The 19629-nt window shown below is 42.0% G+C and overlaps 1 protein-coding gene across 3 annotated transcripts in view; it reads right to left on the bottom strand.

The window, feature by feature from the left end:
* dlgap3 (discs, large (Drosophila) homolog-associated protein 3) overlaps positions 1-19629 on the bottom strand; it is a 162872-nt gene that overhangs the window by 105050 nt on the left and 38193 nt on the right. The window lies entirely within an intron of this gene.

Raw genomic sequence — 19629 nt, 5'->3', positions numbered from 1 at the left:
ATCAAGAACAGTCTTACAGATAAGAATATATTAGTGGTTATGTCTATGCAATGACAGACCGAGCAAGCCATGTACAGTGGTGGGTAAGAGCTTTAAGGTTCGTGTCTTGATGCATGCTTAATAATCCAGGTATGTAAATCCTAAAAGGTTGATTCTGTTCATCTGGACGTAGCGTTTTCAGTGGAAGAAACGTTTCGTCACTCATCCAAGTGACTTCTTCAGTCTGGGGAAACCTGCAGTCAGCTCAATCTTATAAAGAGAGACTGAGACTGAAGAAGTCACTTCGATGAGTGACGAAATGTTTCTTCCACTGAAAACGCTACGTCCAGATGAACAGAATCAACATTTTGGGATTAAAGGTTCGTAATAAATCTCAGTGTTCCATCATAGCCAGAATCTGGCATATAAAAGAGTTGAGACAACACATGGATATAAATAATCATCATTCAGCACAGACATTAGAGAAGAGATAAGAGATAAGATAAGATAAAACTTTATTAATCCCTCGGGTGGGTTCCTCTGGGAAATTCGGTTTCCAAAAGCACAGCACCGACAGAAGTTACAGAACGTGAGCAGATTATATATACACACATATATAAATACAGAGACATATATAAATAAAATATACAAAGGGGATAAATAGAATAAATAGGAATAAGAATACAAGTGAATTGCACATTTCAAGTATTGAAGTCTATTGCACCGTTGACTATTAACAAAAAGTATTAACAAAAAGTATTGCACAGTGAAGTGAAGAGGCACTACAGCTTAGCTGTTCCCCCCTCCTTTGTCCTCCTGTTTCCCCTCCCTTTCCCCTTCAGAGAGGAGTTGAACAGTCTGATGGCCTGTGGGACAAAGGAGTTTTTAAGTCTGTTGGTTCTTGTCTTTGGGAGAAGCAACCTGTCACTGAACAGACTCCTCTGGTTGTTTATGGCCGTGTGCAGAGGATGCCCAGCATTGTCCATAATGTCCAGCAGTTTTTTTAGTCCTTTTCTCTGCCACTGACACCAGAGTGTCCAGCTTCATGCCGACCACAGAGCTAGCCTTCCTGATCAGTTTTTCCAGCCTGGATGAGTCCTTCTTTGCTGTGCTGCTCCCCCAGCACACCACAGCATAGAAAAGTACTCCAGCAACCACTGACTGGTAAAACATCCTCAGGAGCTTCCTGCAGATGTTAAAAGACCTCAGCCTCCTGAGGAAGTACAGTCGGCTTTGGGCTTTTTTATACAGGTGCTCTGTGTTGCATGACCAGTCCAGCTTGTTGTCCACCCACAGCCCGAGGTACTTGTACTTGTTGACCACCTCCACCTCCTCCCCCTCTATCTGAACTGGCAGTGGACCTTCTCTGGACCTCGCGAAGTCCACAACCAGTTCCTTGGTCTTTGAGGTGTTGAGTTGCAGGCGGTTTGTGTGACTCCATGTGACGAATTTCCTCACCAGACTTCTGTACTCCTCTTCCTGATCATCCCAGATACACCCTATGATGGCGGTGTCATCTGCAAACTTCTGAATATGGCATAATTCAGAGTTGTAGCAGAAGTCAGAGGTGTACAGGGTGAAGAGAAGAGGGGACAGCACAGTTCCCTGCTGTGCTCCTGTGCTGCTGACCACAGTGTCAGACGTGATGTCCTTCAGCCTGACGTACTGTGGTCTGTCAGTGAGGTAGTCGGAGATCCAAGCGACCAGGCAGGGGTCCACCTGCATCCTGTTCAGTTTTTCCTGGAGCAGACAGGGCCGGATGGTATTAAAGGCACTGGAAAAGTCAAGAAACAGGATCCTGACCGTGCCTTTTCCCCCATCCAGGTGTGAGTGGGCTCTATGTAGGAGGTACAGGATGGCATCCTCCACTCCGACGTCCGCCTTGTATGCGAACTGTAGTGGGTCCTGGGCATGTTGTACCTGTGATCGGAGGAGGTTGAGGAAGAGCCGCTCTAGAGTCTTCATAAGATGTGACGTCAGTGCCACCGGTCGGAAGTCATTCAGCTCATTGGGTTGGTTCCTTTTGGGGACCGGGACGATGCAGGATGTCTTCCATAGGGCGGGCACTCTCCCCAGTCGCAGACTGAGATTGAAGACTCGTTGTAGCGGCTCCCCAAGTTCAGCAGCACACGCCTTTAGCATCCTAGGACACACCTTGTCTGGGCCTGCTGCCTTTCTGGGGCGAAGCTTCCTCAGTTGTCTCCTGACCTCATCCACTGTGACACTGGGAGATGATTGGAAGGGGGGGGGGGAGATGTCCTGCTGTTGAGAGAGGGGTTGGAGGAGGGGGGTGTCATAGTGTCAGGAAGGGGGGAAGCGAGGGAGGTAGGAGAGCGGGGAGAGGGCTCTGTAGTAAAGGTGAGGGTGAGGGTGGGGGAGTTGTAGGCTGGTCAAACCTGTTGAAGAAGTTGTTGAGTTCATTTGCCTCCCCATTAAGGTGGGAACAAGGCTTGATTCTAAAGTAAAAACACAGTTTCAATTGAAGTTTTCTCATGACTTCCTAAATGTGAGATGTAAAAGACAGAAATAAATAAATATTAGTTCCTAAACGTATATATTGAGATACTAACTAAAACTCAGAGCTCTGAACTATATTGATACATGAACAGTTAGATGGTTTTGATTATGCATTTGAGAGCCTCAGTGGTTTAGTTTTGTTGGCATTCAAAACAAGTCTTCAGTTACACAGGCATTGTATGGTATTAAAAGTTGATTATAGCTGATAGAGAACCCAGTTATGTGTAGATACAAAGCAGTATGTCACCATAAAATAAGCATAAAAATGAAAGTTTGCTGTGATGGTATTATGATCAAGATTGTTTTATATAAAAACAAAGTACTTTATAGTGGTCCTAGAAATAATCCCTGGGGGACTCCTTTTCTGTTTTTTGGACCATCCTGCTTTAAAAATTGATGATCCACTCTGTCAAATTCCTTGGCTAGAGTAAAAAGAAGGGCTATACAGTTTTGTTTAATGTCTACTGAATCGATAAAAGTAGTTGTTCTGTATTTTTTCCTGAAACCGGAGTTAAAGTCAATTAAAATCGTATATACAAATAGGGAGCTCTTTCGGTTGTTCAATAACAAGGGTTTCTATGATCTTAACAAGAGTAGATAATTTGGAGGGGGGCCTTTTAACAGAGGGTGAGGAAAAACACATTTCCATATGGTTGTAATTTCATTGGTATCGAGAGAAAGATTAAAAAGATAAGTAACTGGAGAAGCAGTACTATCATCTGCTAGTTTTAAAAAGAGAGACTACAAATCATCAGAGCCTGCTGAATTTCTAGTATCTAAAGGTGTGAGGGATTTGTGCACCTCTGATCTCAGCTATGAGATCAATTCTTTCCCAATCAAAGTGGAACAGGTTGTGAACAAAGCCTTGTTCAGAGTAATGTTTCATGTCTTGCTTGAAGATGAGCTGTGGCTTGGTTTTGAGAATTCTGGTTTTTCTGAATGTTGCGACAAGACACTGGCCACTAATATAATTTGAAAAAAACTGAAACAGTGTTAAATTATGAAAGCTTTGTGATAGTTTGTGAACAATTAAAGATCAGGTTTGGTTAGACTGACAACATTATTTATTGATGTACAGAATTCAATTTGAGGTATTTGGCGGTTAGACCCTGATGGCCAAGCACAGCAGAACAGAATCCCAGTGGTAATAGGGATTAGGGCAGGACCCCCTGGAGTCTAGACACTGGAGGTGGAGTTTAAGATGGAGGCTTGAATGGAGCCTGAGTGATGAGAGGCAGTGATGGGGAGGAGGTGGGTTGCAGGAAGGCGACTGCAAGTAAGAATGACAGATGCGCAGGAAGATTTAAAGTACGGAGAGTGACGGCTGATTGGCCTGAAGAAGACCAGCAGAAAGCTGATTGGACTACGCCTGTGATGTCACAGTCAGCTTGACAGCGTGGGAAAGTGGAAGTGATGTAAAGCTTAGATTAGCTGCCAGCACCTGGGAAGCAGACAGATGAGTGACTGCAGATCTTCCTTATTGAACTTATGCATAAGCTTCATTATACCCATCAATACTTAATATCCTTATTTGTTAAAGATGTGTTCAGTGACACTACAGATAAATTAATAAGTGGCATGTACCAAATCATGTAGCACACCTATGTTAGCACATAAACCACATACATTCAAGTAACTAAAACCAAGATCTGATCTAGATTTGGAATCAGGAGCAGTGGAATTGGAATCTGGACTGGGTTTAACATTGCATTACTATAAATAAGAAGTAACACTTCTATTTTTCTAGAGCATTACTTTATTAAAAGAAAAAAATATTCAAGTTATTATGAAATGTTTTGATATTATTTCTCTATAATAATTAACATGTTCAGGAGTTTTTTTGTTTTAAAAGCGATGCATCTGCTTGTGTTTTCACATTGAAAAGCTAATGTCTGAGGTTAGGTTGGGAGTCCAAGCTCACAACTTCACAACTTTGAGGAAAGTGCATGTGAGGGACACAACTGTGATATGAGTCTGTCTCACACCTCCTCCATCTACTGGCATTAACAGGTTGGAAATGTCTCTGTGGTCTTTCTCCCTCAGCCACCCATGACCCCCTTTTTTTTACTTCCTAATTTCTCTATTTACTCTATCTATAAGCATAGATATGGCAGATCTTCATGAGATGGATAATGATTACAGATGGTTAGCTTCTATGCCACATAGGTTTGTCAGAGGATATTTTGTTAATTCAGTGTGATCTACTGGTGGGATGGGGATGTCACTAAGATCAGTCTTAACTAACTAGTCACAGCTCTTTGCTTGAATTTCCTTTAAGCATAATGTAAACGAACAGGGAAAATCTTTTCAGAAGTTTTCTCTTAATTCAAACACCACGCTAAACATTTAACAGAATATGTGACTGTTTTTGCACATATGCTCGATAATCCGTGATGTAATACTGAAATGAGCATGTCAAACCACTCGAATCTGAAGCAAAAGGTCACACAAAGCATTAGAAATGCATCATGGGTTTTTGCGATCCTCTGTAAATGCTCTGCAAATGGCAACAGAGACAAAATGTGTCAAATGATAAGCAATTTCCACTGTTGCTACACCGCACATCCCTGTCCAGATAGAGCACAATCTGTTTTCCCAACTGAGCAAACAGGCCAAACCAGTGCACGTAAAACACACATGTGCCCAGAAATGTCCACACACATTGACCCGGACAAACAACAACATAGCCATCAACACACATGCATGCATAAGCGCATAACGCACAAACTAGATGTACAAGGCAAAAAGACCTGAAACTACTCTCGCACAGTCTAAACTGTAGCATGGGAGCTGTATCGGCAGAGATTGGTAATAAAACTTTCTCGTACTCGATGGAGTCTGCGAGAGTGTGCCTCTGCATGGGAGTGTGTACTATTTGCTGCTCTCAGCGGTGTGGGAGGTCTGATTTGTAGCTGTAATATCGACAGCCACGGCCTTGGAATGAGGTCTTTCCTTCAGGGAACTCTCCTACCCTTTTGTGCCTGCGCAAAAATGCTCACACACAAAATAAACATCAGCACATCCACACAAAAGGCTTATAATAATATAGTTTGGACATTTCCACTGCTGCCATCCAGCTTCACAATGTGCACAACTTTAAGGTGCAATTACTGTTACCTTTATTTTACCAGTAAATCCCACTGAGATCACAGTCTTTTTACAAGAGAGACCTGGCCAAGTTAGCAGATGTTAAAGTAGTTTAAAAATGGTTTAAAAGATTAAAAAAAATAACTGTCAACAAAATGTGAAGACTTGACAGCATGTTTTGAACTGTATAGATATTTACTGAAGTTAGCATGTTAGCGTTCCATACCCTTGAATGCAACCAGCCCAAGATACCTGAATCAATGTAGCTAATACTCATTGCAATTATGGAAGGAGATGGCCAAACCTCTTAGCAAAGCAAGTGGACGATTAATGGCATAGCTGACCTCTTGCTGCACTTGCGCTCCTCTGCACACGGCTCACGATATACCCTTCCACAGCCACCAGCATCAGGTGACACTAAAGACCAAAAGTCTGATCCTCGCAGTGCTTAATATTTATCATCAGTAGTGTTTCCTGATGAAGTGACTGCTGACAGAAGCAGCAGAAATCAATTCTGAAATGCACAAGGCTATACTCTGCTAATATTCAGCTAAATGCTGCAAAACCGATCAAACGGTCCTATACATGTGAAATGGTTAATGATCCAAAGCATACTGCAAAATCAACCCAAGAGTTTCCAAAAGCAACCCAACAGATTATGCTTTTCAGTTACTGAAGACAGAACTGAATAAAAAGAGAGAAACACAAACAAGGAGCAGCTAGAGATGGCTGCGGTAAAGGCTTAGCAGGGAGGAAACAGTATTTGATGATGTCCATGGGCTCTAGACTCCAGGCAGTCATTTACTGCCAAGGATTTTCATCCAAGTGTTAAAACTAATCCTTATATTTAAAATTATTTTAGTTTGCCCAATTAATGTTGAGCCTCTGAAAATGGGGAACTGTGTATGAAAATGGCTGTAATTCCTAAACAGCTAATGCAAAAAGGTTAAAAATCCACAGAGGCAAAACTACAAAAATTGTGTATAGTCCTAGCTGCAACTCCAAATAATCCATCCAGCCATTCTCTTCTACTTATGCATCTACAGCAGGGCTAACACAGAAGGACAGACAACCATTCAACCTTTCAAATCTGGATTCCAACCTAGGCCCTTCTTACTGCGTTTCACCACTGCTAACCACCACAGCACTGTTCTGCCCAACTCCAAACCACATTTACAGATAGTCATATTTCTAATTTGTCAGTAACATCCTAAAGTTAGAAACTGATCTTTTTTTTACCAAAAGGCACAGGGGTTAGGACTCAGGGGGCACATTAAAAGAACATGAGGACAGCACGCACCTTTCACACTTGGGTTTCGACGCAGAATTGACCACAGGGAAAGTGACTATCAGAATGGAGTGCACATTTAGCTTTAACATCTTGTAAATCAGAGAGGCCTTGGAGGGTGATGCACTTGCGCTCTGCAGATGTCCGCACCTCTCTCGCGCCTTGTTCCAATACTGACACATTGGCCAATTAAGCTTCCAAACTCTGACACTCAAACTGCCTGCTTTTAAGAGGACCAAGGGTATTTTTCAGCGTTTGTCACACGCACAGGATTTAACATCCTGGCATTTCTGTCAGGCAGTAGATGGAGTCCTGTTTGACTCTACAGCTGCAGACTCCTTGAAAGGTATGAGACAGCAAAAGACAGCACACTTTTCTTTCCCTCCCCTAATTTCTGTGCAGTGTGGCAAAAGAGAGACTTAAAAGAGGGTTTTTCATAGCCCCTGTCTTTTTCTTCAGTGTTCTCTGGAGTCACTTTAAAACATATTGAGCTGTTTGTTATCTGCGCACCAAGCCCCATCCATGAAGCTCAGCCAATCTACAGAGAGAAAATAAAAGCAGTTGTTGTGACTCCAAATGGCTCATCCTCACTCACAATCAAGTTGGAGGAAGGAAAAGCAAAGTCATCTTCAGCTAAGTAAGGAGAATGAATCCAAGTTGTCAGTGAAATCAGTTAGGAAAAAAAAATCACACAACAGGAAAAGAGTTTGGGACATTTTGGCTACAAATCTTTTATATTTTTCTCTTTTTAATTGGATAATGGTACATACATTTAAACTAATGCACTTTTTGAAGTAATGCACTAAATTTGTTGTTCTATAAAAGAGAATAAGTAGACATGTTGCACTCATGAAACTGTCCCAGGGTTTTAATTTGCCCAAAAAATCTGATTGCAGAGTGAGTAAAGGCAAACCACGATGGCTCAGCTGATATACGGCACGTTATGGAAGCTTCTACAAGCTGCTTTGTAACACACCTCCAGGCTTTTGCTGTTCACGTATGCGTGAGGAAGGATGGGGAGGTCCCAGAACAGAACCACCTCACCACATACTGTATAAATTTCAGTAAATAGCTAATGCTAATTTACACCTGGGTAAGACTATTAAGACAGTATTCATTGGTAAAAGGACAAATTCTTACAAAGAAAGAATTTGTAAGGGCGGCGTTGACACCCAAGTTTGTCGAAATGATAACTCGAGAATAAGGCAAAGTAGGATTTTCAAATTAATACCATAGCTGCATCTTGTAAAAATCTCAGATGAGTTTATATCTCACTGACCTCAACCTCAAGGTCAAGGTCAGAGGTCAGGTTTCTGAAAATCTTTTGAACGCGATAACTTATTTTCAAAGGATTTTCAAATTTATACCATGGGAGCCTTATTAGGAGGCACTGGCTGCCATCAGTATTTTTTATTCTGCTCGAGCTCTCAAAGTGCTCTATACAATATTCTTCATTCAACATGTGTTCAAACAAGCACCCCACACTCCGATCAACACGTGGAGAGCCCTCAAGTGCCACGCACACTGGAATAGCCAGATCAGGCCACCAACTTTCTGATTTGTAGAGGCCCTCCTTGAGTTCTTGAGCCACAGACACCCCATTATCATGTAAGGATATATTTATAGCTCTTACATGCCGTCCGTCCTTCAGGGGGCACACACTCATGATGGTAATCATTATTTTGCACTACAAAGTACAGGCGTACAAAGTATTCCAGACAAAATCCTATGATTTCCAGGTGGCTAGCTAAGGCTGATTGACAGGTCTATTCATTTTCATCTCAGATGAAAACAGCAGAAGGGGGATGAAAAGGCCAGAAGATCCAGGAGTATTTCAGAAGTATGGAAACCATCAAAGATTCGGTTCACATGTGACAAATCCTGCCAAACGGGGGAGGCATAAAGATCGCAGTAAAGACGGCGAATGATTGACACGCACCGGCAAACCATTCCCGTAGGTTATCAGAAACACACCGAGCATCTGCAGCAGGTGTATGTCTGCGAGCCTGTCTGCAGCTACAGTGATTTGAGCACGCATGTGTGCACGTGTGAGATGACCGCTCGAGTGTGCACATTCACGCAGGATTATAGAAACGCTGGATTATTTTCTGTGCGTCTTGAAGAAGCTCCTTTAAATCCTTAAATGAACAGTCAAGGATTTGGAGATGAAGTGGTTTCCTTGGAGTTGTTCTCAAGCTACACAAGATTTTCTATTAATGCTGAGGCAACAAAACTGGCCTCTAGTTTTCCAAAAAAGAAACGCTTTGTGGAATCAATCAGCTGTTAAAAATGCACAAATCCACTGGGTATATTTGTCAATATTAGTTTTGGGTGACAGTGCTTTTTTTGTCAAGTAAAAGTGTCGGTTTGTGCACGTGTTGAAGCACAAAAGAAAGATGTGCGAGTATGAAAGCGTGCGTGTACGCCATCAACTGTGTGGGCCCTGACACCCAGCAGTAAACAGTCGAGGAAAAAGCCAGATGAGTGAGCACAGCAGCCTGTTAGACTGTTGATAAAGGTGGAACCTTCCTTTAGAACACAAGAGCAGCAAAACATCAAGACTCTCCCTCTCTCTTCTTCCTCTCTCTCTTTCTCTCTCTCAACATCTTTCCATCTCCCTCTCCGCCCGGTAGCTGCCACTAACTGAGAATGCCAATGGCAAAGTTGAAAGAACAAAAAGATGAAGAGAGAGCTGGAGAGTAGAAATGCAACAGCACACAAAATTCACAGTTTGGTAGATTTTTGCTGGAGATATTAAAGTTCTGATTTCGAAAAATGACCCCTTTAGGCTTAATTCTTACTGTTAACAGTGCTTAAATGGGGGCACAGTAAGAACACATTAAACATTTAACAACCTGCTCACTACACTAAGGTTGCCCTTCGTTCCTTTTGTCACAGCTATTTTATTTGATTGAATTTGATCAGACTTATTTCATTCTCTAGAATAAGATTCGGAGCTTAAATTTACTGTGCAAAAAATCAAATTGTGACTGGGATGATGGTTCAGCTAATTAAGTAATTAAATAATTACTCTGTGGCGCCTATCCTTGGGCAAAATACCTTAAATCCAAGATGCATCCACTGCAGTGTTAGCGTGCGAATGTTATAGGTTAAAAGTGCTTAGCCATTGATTTGTATGAATGAGTGCATCAATGGGTAAATGAGACTTTGAGTGCTCAAACTGAATAGAAAGTAGTAGTCGTCCACTGGCCATTTATTAGACAGTGGGACAGTAACTTTTACTGCACTGAAAGCGCACTCACAATTGAATTCAAATTCAAATTTTTATTTTACCACTTTGTGTACCAATTATCAAGACTGACAATTGTCTACAGCATTGACTTGCAACAGTGTTGCATTTCACTGTTAAATATTTTTTAATAATAATATTATGCATACATTTTTTAAATCATTATTTTATCATCTTCATCATTTGATGACATCTCTGATTGGAGTAGGTGACGCTCATTAGAGTTGGATGTCTCGAGACCGGTCTTGGTCTCGAGACCGGTCTCGAGACCACTTTTACGTGGTCTTGGTCTCCTCTTGGTCTCGACGGACTTTTGTCTCGGTCTTGTCTTGGTCTCGACGGACTTTTGTCTCGGTCTTGTCTTGGTCTCGACGGACTTTTGTCTCGGTCTTGTCTTGGTCTCGTATCCATGACACACAACATAACGTTTGATAATGTATCATGCGCAAAAGCTTTAGCTCTAAGAGCCGTGCCTGTCGTGAATCAGCATAGTCGACTCCCATTGAGCGAGAGCCGGCTCCTCACTTAATTTCCTTTCGCTGCTCAGCTGCACAGCTGCACAGCGACACACAGTGGCTCAGCTATGCTCAAATCCCTACATTGTGGCATTTTATTATTTCGCCTTTCGCGCCCTTCAAACACAACTAAATGCAGCCTGTTAGATTGAACAGTATGCCCGGTCAGTAAGTTACAGAAATGTCAGCGACTTCGTCTGTCATAAAGTTTGCGTTCATAGAACACAAAGAGTTTTCGGTAAACGCAAAAAAGAAGCAATTCGGCAAAGTGCAGGTTTTGCAAAGTCTCCTTGACCGAGACAGCCGGGACTACCTCAACCTTCACCAGGCACCTGGAGCGCAAACACCCTCAAAGGTAAGCTAGCCAGTAGCCATCTGTCCATCTTAAAACTCAGCTACCTTTCCAACCTCAGATGACCAGGTCATGTTTATGTAATATTGTTATTTATAATGTGTTCTTCAAGCGTTATAAATTATGTAGGGACAGTTTTTTTGCAACCGTCCCTGCAGACTTAACTTGTGAAGATTGTAACTAACGTTACGTTACATGCTATGTACAGGTAGCTAGCGCTAGCAGTGGCTATCAGCTACTTAAACAGTTTTCACTAACTTTAGGTATTTTGGTGAATTCATTGAGCAGAAATATATCGAAACCATTTCAGTGAGCACTTTAAGGGCTGGTATGGTGTGGTTTGTTTTCGACTTTAATGGGCATATTTATGTGGTTGCTGACTCGTAAGTAAGGATGGGCGTTTCAAGAGTGTCCCTATAACATTGCTCGGCTAACAGCGGCATTCTCGACAGTGAAGCCCAGATCAGAGCGGTCTATGGCTCTGGTCCAGATAGCACGGTTCGCAAAACTGAGTCCTAAAGTTCTTAAATCGAACTTAAGGACCTTTGACTATAACTTTCTTAGGTGTTTTCTACTATGTTGCCCTACTAAACAAGTCCAGTGTGTAGGGGCTATTGCAGCATGTCATTATCAGACACAGTTATTTTGTATTGGTGTAACGTCAGACTTTATTGAGTAGTTCATTTCTTGTCAATGCAGCTGTGTCTCATAGCTGACTGGCATGAGGAGGCTTAATGCAATATGCAAAGTTGATGCACAGACATTTTGTCTTTTGTAGATTCCATTAAACTGTTTTTCTGTTCTTGTTATATAAGGTCTTGCAACCCTGAACACTCCAGTATTTTCATTAGTACTAGATGTGCCTAATGATCTATATGTGTCACACTGGATTGGATTAGGTTATTTTGTATGCAAAGGTCTGCCCTCATTGATAGGTTTAAAGTTACTGTGCTTGTAAGATACAGTAGTTTTTGTGGTTGAATAGAAACAGATGTTTTACAGATTCCTATTTCCCTGTTTTGTAGGTACAAAGTACAAAGCAGGAGTACAAAGCAGGATCTGCAGCATCAGATCCCACACAGATCCCACACAGCCTCAATTATCATTGTTTGCTCCAAGCATCCACTTATTTTCCCCAAATTCACCCAGGCAACAGGCCATCACCCAGTCCATCTTCCAGGACCTTATAATTGGATGCTCTCTCCCCCTGTCTATTGTTGAGAATCCTCATTTTAGACACTTTCTGAATGTCTTGGATAGCAAATACACTCCTGTGTCTAGGACCACCTTGACAGAGAAGCTGATACCTCACCTTGTCACTAAAGTGAAGGGTGACATAATCAAAGCCCTGGAAGTCCAGCCAAATGTAGCAATAACAACAGACCTCTGGTCTGACCGGAGGCTTCGTACTTTCCTGGGAGTTACTGCTCATGTTGCCTGCAAGAACAAGGACTCTTACAGTTTACAATCATTTTTGCTTGACTGTAGGCGTTTCACAGGGAAGCACTGCGGCGAACGAATCGCCTCAGCATTTGACAGCATAGTTGAGGAGTATGGCATTGGCCATAAAATAAGCTACATTCTGACGGATAATGCATCCAATATGAAGCGGGCCTTTAAAGTCAGGATGCCAGAAGTAGAGGACCCTGAAGGTGACAGCAGTGATGACCTCGATGATGAAACAATGTGGGAGGATGCAGAAGGTTCTGATCCATGGTCAACGGGTGAACGTCTTTCTTGCTTCGCACACTCGCTGCAACTTGTAATCAGTGATGGGATGAAAGAGGTAAAGGCAATAGCTAGAGCCATTGCCAAAGCCAGCAAGTTTACAAACCTGCTGCACAGCAGTAGTAACCACAAAGACTTGTTTGAGGCACACTTTGGCTCCAATAAGTCCATCCCAGCAGCAAACAACACCCGCTGGAATAGCACCTACAGACAGTTAAAGGCTCTGATCACACTTGACCACAGGGCCATCACTGAAATGTGCAGCGATACAGAGAATTTAGTGTTTTCAGCCCGAGAGTGGGCTCAGCTGAAAGACCTTTGTGCTTTGCTTGAGCCTTTTTCTGAGGCAACAGACCTTACAGAAGGTGATCATCAGGTGACTATTAGCATGGTGGTCCCCACTGTTCTGGACTTGAAGAATCATCTTATAAAGATGGAAGTGCAAATGCCCCAGGTCGTAACTATAGTCAGGGCACTGAAAAGATCCTTAGAGAAACGGTTCTCTGGAATTTTCAAGCAGATTTGCATGGACGAAAAGGATCCAGAAGAGCCGTTTAGCCATCGGATCTACTTCCTTGCCACCATGCTCGACCCCCAGTTTGGACTGACCTGGGTAGATTTAGATGTCCAAAATGGTGAAACCGGACCAGCACTGAAGAGGTTCAGAGATGACCTTAAAAAGTCATTAAAAGGTGAATGTATAATAATAATTATTTATTGTTATTGTTGCTGTTTGTTCATAAGATATCTGTTATTTGTTCATAATGTCTGTGTTCTATTTTTCCTGCCCTACTGAACAACAGGCTTGATTTCATTGGCAGTGTGTTGTAATCTTATGCCACTGAAGACATCAAGATGTCGGAATCTTTTAAGCACTTGTTCTTATTCTTATTAATGCACAATTTGTATTGGTATGTAATATTTGTAGTTTGCATCTGATTCATGTGAGGTGTGCACATGTCTTTATATTGTTTGATTACAGAATTTTACTTAAAATGGTGTTGTTTGACTAAATAAATGTGACCATTGACTTTTAAATAACATCTGCATATCACTTTGTGTTGACAGGCCTAATCCATTTTAGGGAAGTTGATATCATACAGTGTAATTTGGTTAGTACTACTACAATAGGACATGATGCAATTTCAAGTTTATAATCTTCAGTTTGATGTTACAATTTTATCTATATATAAAGTATAACTGAAACCAGTTACCCATTTCCCATTCTTTAGACAGTTGTTGGAGGTGATTGCTGTTTTGTCAGATGACTTTGGGGCCAGTCAGTACCATCATGTCAGCCCTCAAAAGCACACAAAAGTTAGTCTTTTTTGTTCCGGTCTTGGTCTCGGTCTTGGTCACGCCTCAACTTGGTCTCGGTCTTGGTCTCGTCTCGACTTGGTCTTGGTCTTGTCTTGGTCTTGAGACCCTCTGGTCTTGGTCTTGTCTTGGTCTTGAGACCCTCTGGTCTTGGTCTTGTCTTGGTCTCGGATTAGGCGGTCTTGACTACAAGTCTAACGCTCATAGGGATCGTTTTGTGCAGAAGAAGAAGTCAAAGTGACATTATGTGAGCATACACAGAGCCTGAATCAGAAAGCCCAGCTTAATAGAAAAAGACACCGTTGTGAAACTCATATCCTTCATAATAAACCCCTCTGCTGGTCTTCATGTTCGTAGAAACAAATATACTCTTCTGCTGTTTTGTTTACATAGACATAACTGTTATTATTATTTTTTGTATCACCATGTTGATTCGTGTCTCTCTACATGAGATGATGTTATTCCAAAGACTCCAAGGATGGTAAGTCATTTCACAGAGTTCATTTATACTGTTGAGGTTTTCATTTGCTGTTTGGTTACATTTAGGCAATTAAACCGCTTGATAGAAATCTGAATGTTTACTACTTTTTGGAAGCTCTCATGAGCACAGAAAATTCTTGGTATGAAAAGAATATTAATTTTTAATTCATGCTGACTGTGATGTTAAAATGTGACAATCTGTGCTTGCAAGCACTGTGGCGAGTGCCTGTCTGAACCATGAACAGAAGCAAAGCCCTGAAGTCGTGAGGAAAAGTCTCATACCTAACTAAACAGAAAGGAGAGCGAGGAGAACGCCACAGAGAATGAGAATCACAGGTAGTAAGTAAAGAACATACAAGAAACTCCAATGGGATAGGAGAATAAATGGGGGAGGAAAACAATTAAACACCAGTCCTCCAGCATTCAACGCAGATGAATGGCAGGCAAAATGGAAAGGGAATTATGAAAGGCACGTGGCAGGGTGTGCGTATGCTTGTGAGTGCGTGTGCAGGAGAGTGTGGGATCTGGCAAGCCTTCCTTTTGGCTTTCATTGGGGAGTTAACATATCCAGCCATTTAACTCCTGCCAGACACTGCTCCCTTCACCGCACACACATAGACACACACAGACACACACACATCTCCATCTGCTTGACTTGCCCCCTTTCAATTACCCTGCACGTCTTGCATCCTCAGAGAAACGAGGCCTGCTCAACGGACGCTTTAAACGAGAGGCAGATGGACAAACATAATATACTGATAAAGACTTTAGGAAGGGACGACAGGTGCTGGAATTATATACGTGGAGCTAAGAAATGACACTTTGAACATACTGTTTATTTGTTGGGTAGAAATTTCATGTAATAAGCCTAAAACGTCTGATAATAAAATATAACAAACTTTTCCCATATGGTAGAGAATAAAGGTCCTGTAGCAACAGAAGGCATTCTGTTTATCACCACAGAAAAGGTGGCACTAGGAATTTAGAGACATGGTTACTGAACGATTACAACTGCTGAACTGAGTGCTAACTCACCATCCAGCTGGAAAAATGCTCTCCCAAGGAAAAATTCCTATATAATAACAGTAACCAATAGCATTGTCTGTTTTGGACTCACTTTACTCGTAGGGTAAAGTCAGCTGTTGGTTAAGAAGCGAAATCTGTGTTATGTTCATCACAGCTGAACTCAACACAACACGTTTAAATGGACTTACATCACTCTTAAATCCTGTCTTCAACTAAAAGTAACTGTAAAGTTGCTCCAAATGATGGACTTTCATATGACAATGTTTAAACTGTGCTCGACCAGACGTTTTCTTGTTTTTCTCTCGCTTAATTTTAGGTTTTTTAACAGTCATGGTCAAAAGTTTTGACACTGGCACATATTTTGTTTCATAAACTTTCCAGCTTTAGATTTTATTTAGATGATTTTTTTTTACATGTTTTTATGATACGGTAAAGACCAATAAGCGTTTCTTAGTTTAAAATACAGTTGAACCCTGACTTACGAAATTAATTTGTGCCTTTTGAGTGAACGATAGGCTATAGGCTAATTGAACTGCTACAACAATACGTCATTCATGTGGAACAGTGAAACGCAAGTACGAAAGCCAAGGGGTTGTCACATGACTCGGAAGGTATTGTGGGCATTGTAGGCATTCTGGGCTCAGCCAATCAGAGCCAGCGGATTTCATTACGCGGGCATTTTGCCGTAACACGGGCAGAAATATTGCCGTTAAGTGCCTTCACAACTTGAATTTTTCGTTAAATGGGGTATTCGTAAGTCGGGGTTTAGCCATGCAGCCACTGTCAAAATCTTTGGCCACAATCCCAGTAGGGATTCAGCATTTTTCCTGTGCATATGTCAGCAGGAGCAGGCTTGAACCATCTTTTACCATCATGGTGTGTCACTGAATGACAAGTAAAATATCCCATCATAACATAGTTAAACCGAACTTTGAAACAATGATGTCATAGGTACTGTACTGTAGAAGGTCAAGCAGCATTTTGCCACAGTTTTTAACAAGCTCATCCATCCATTGTATGCCATGTATCTGGGTCTGGGTTGTAGGGCAGGAGTCTAAGCTAAGACACATATACTGTGCAGAGAAGTCCAGACCTTTCCTTCCTGGGTCACCACTTCCAGCTCCCCTCAGGGGACGCTAAGGGGATCCCAAACCAGCAGAGAAATGTAATCTCTCCAGCATGACCTGGGTAAGTCCCAGGGCTTCCTCCTGGTAGGACATGCCCAAAACACCTTACCTAGCAGCTGGTCACGAGGCATCCCAGTCAGATGCCCAAACCACCTCAACTGGCATTTTTCCATTAAGATGAGTAGTGGTTCTATTCTGAATCCCTCCAAAATGACAAAGCATGTCAAACAGAGAGCCCAGACACCCTTTGGAGGAAGCACATCTTCACTGCTTGCATCCATGATCTCCTTGTTCTGGTCGCTAAACAGAGCTTGTGGCCATAGATAAGGGTAGGGATGTAAATGGACCAGTAAATCAAATGCTTCACTTTCAGGCTCTGTTCTGGTCACCCCAACCGAAAAGTACAGAAACTACATCAATGCTGATGCTGCATTTTTCCATCTGTCAGTCTCCTGCTCTGTTACCCCACACTTATGAGGAAGACCTCCATACTTATGGGGACCTTGTTAATCCAAACCAGATGTCTGAGTGATGTTAGTTGTATCATGCATTCTGTGGTAGGCTAGCTAAACTAGCTAATCTTTAAATGTGGCCTTTGCTATCTCTGCACTTGAACAGCAGGAGTATGGGAGTATAGGCATGGGTAGGATGTTCTAGATTCACTTTCATCATTAATATTCTGTTTGTTTGGATGGGGTGAGCCTGTCGGAGGGAAGAATACATAAAAAACAATAATAATCAAAAGATGTTCTCTTAGCAGAAGCCCACTTAAAAGTATTATGTGTCATTTCACACAATAGTTCCACCAAAGCAGCTATGCTCACCCATTACATCAACGCTGTGTTTTCATTATGTGTCACTCTCTATGGCGGCAGGTTTCGGTTGAGGCAGTTTGTCACCTGAGACTTAATGCATTGTTGAGTCTGTGTGTCTCTCTCTCTGTGTTACAGCACTTCCACATATACTTTTAGAAAGAATGATAAAATGCTGCCGTCTCTATGAGATTAAGACACCGCTAACAGATGTAGGATGTCCTGTCAAGCCGATACAAATGCTGTGACTCGTGAATGGCAGCGGATGACAGGAAAAACACAAAAGTTGGGAGATGTAAGCAAGAAAGCCTGATTTACAGGTATTCTGCGAGCGAAATCCAGTGTTACAGATGCGTCTGCCTGAAGCACCTCCAACTTGCACCAGCAGTTTATTCCCATCTAACAAGTAAAAAGATGCAAGTTGAATGCTGTGAGCTAGCTCTCTTTAATAGTTATCTCAGCCCTCAGGTGAGTCATGGTCACTACAGTGCATTAAGCAGGCTGCTGAGAGCAGCATAAATTCAAATACTCAACACTCTATGTGGCCGGCAGCGTAAACCCTCATAAATCCTTTTCGGTCATTAAGTTATTCCTTGGAGTAAACGGGCTAAAGCAGCACAGCTCCTTAGTTGTTCCTGTGTGGAGCTCGGGTGTGTTGATTAACGTGCAGCGGTTTCCATTCTGCTGACTCCTTTAGGGACCAGATACTCTCCCCACCTCGTTTAAATAGGAGGACAGCAGATAAAGGGCTTCACTTGGTCAAACAGTGCCGAAGAGCGTGAGATGGGCTAATGAGAGCTGCGCGGCCCAGGCCTCCAGAGCGGACGGTGTGTGCAAAAGGAGGAAAGTCTCTGTATTTTTGCCAGATTGAAGCTGAGGATGTTAAATTAACAGGGGAGTAGCATTCGGTTTGAAAACCAATAACACTCACATCATGTTTAAAAAAAACAAAACAAAGAAAAACAAGAAGAACACAAAAAGAGAAGAACAAAGCCACACTGCATGTTAGCAGAACATGGAGCTAAACGAGTTACAGGCGCACACCCACGCCCAGAACAAATTGGCGTGATGTAATGCACAAAAAAAGAAAAAAGGGGAAAAAAACACAACCCAAACACGGTTTACTTGCTAAAATCTAACATCATTTCAGCCTCCCCTGCCTCCTGCTCCTGTCTCCGCTCAGCTGCTGTAAGTAGGGCACATCAATTTTTCACACTGCCTCTTTCTCTCACTCAGGCTACGGCTGTGACCACAGCACCTGCCTGGGCCACATGTGTGTTTAGCCTTTGCTATATGTTCTGTCAAACTGTATCCCACCCACATTTTCAAAAACATCCTAACATCTTTATCCCCCCCACACCACCCCCCTCTGTTCCACTCTAGTCCCATCAGTACACTTCCACATCCATCTTCCTCATGTTCTTTCTCAGCTGTAAATCTCCTGCATGTCATCCATCCTCTGATGTATGCAGTATGTAATAATCACGAGCTGCGCAGGTGTTGTTTAATAATAATAATCCTATGGAGATTGCATGGACTTGTGGATTCTGCACCACGTAAGAATTGAGCCCCCTACGATTTGTATACATTGCACTTTCTCAGATACTGTACAATCAGAATGGATAACCCAACCCCGGCATCAAAAATCCATGGTGCAAGTTTATGGCCCCAGGTCTCAGAGCTTTGAAAATATTCCTTTTGAATTATACATTTGGTTTTCTGTATTAATATGCATTGCACTGTGCGCATACTAGAGATGGAGCAACAATCAAATATATCAAGTATATCAAGTGGAAAACAAACTCATGCATTTTGGAAGACACATTGGGGAAATGCGTTAAAAAAACCCACAACAACACTCTTTAAATAGAACTTTCCTTTGTCGGTGAAGCTCATTAAATCACTGCCATGCAAAATGTAGAGGTAAGAAGGTGAGAGATTATTGGTGTTGTTAACCTTGAGAGAAATCTGAATAAACTGCAGAAGCACACAAAAACAGGTTTTCATCGCTGCAACCTTTGACCTTACCACTACTTTTCAAACATCCATTTAATCCTAACTTTAAACCCTTTAAGTCATTACATCAACATTCACAGTTTTTCTCAGCTGCTTGGCTTCAGTCTAAAATGACAGTTTTGTTACAATTTTCAA

The sequence above is a fragment of the Oreochromis niloticus genome, linkage group LG22, assembly GCF_001858045.2.
Source record: "Oreochromis niloticus isolate F11D_XX linkage group LG22, O_niloticus_UMD_NMBU, whole genome shotgun sequence".
NCBI classification, from domain to species: Eukaryota; Metazoa; Chordata; class Actinopteri; order Cichliformes; family Cichlidae; genus Oreochromis; species Oreochromis niloticus.
Note: the sequence above shows the minus strand (reverse complement) of the source record. Positions and strands in the feature narration are given on the sequence as shown.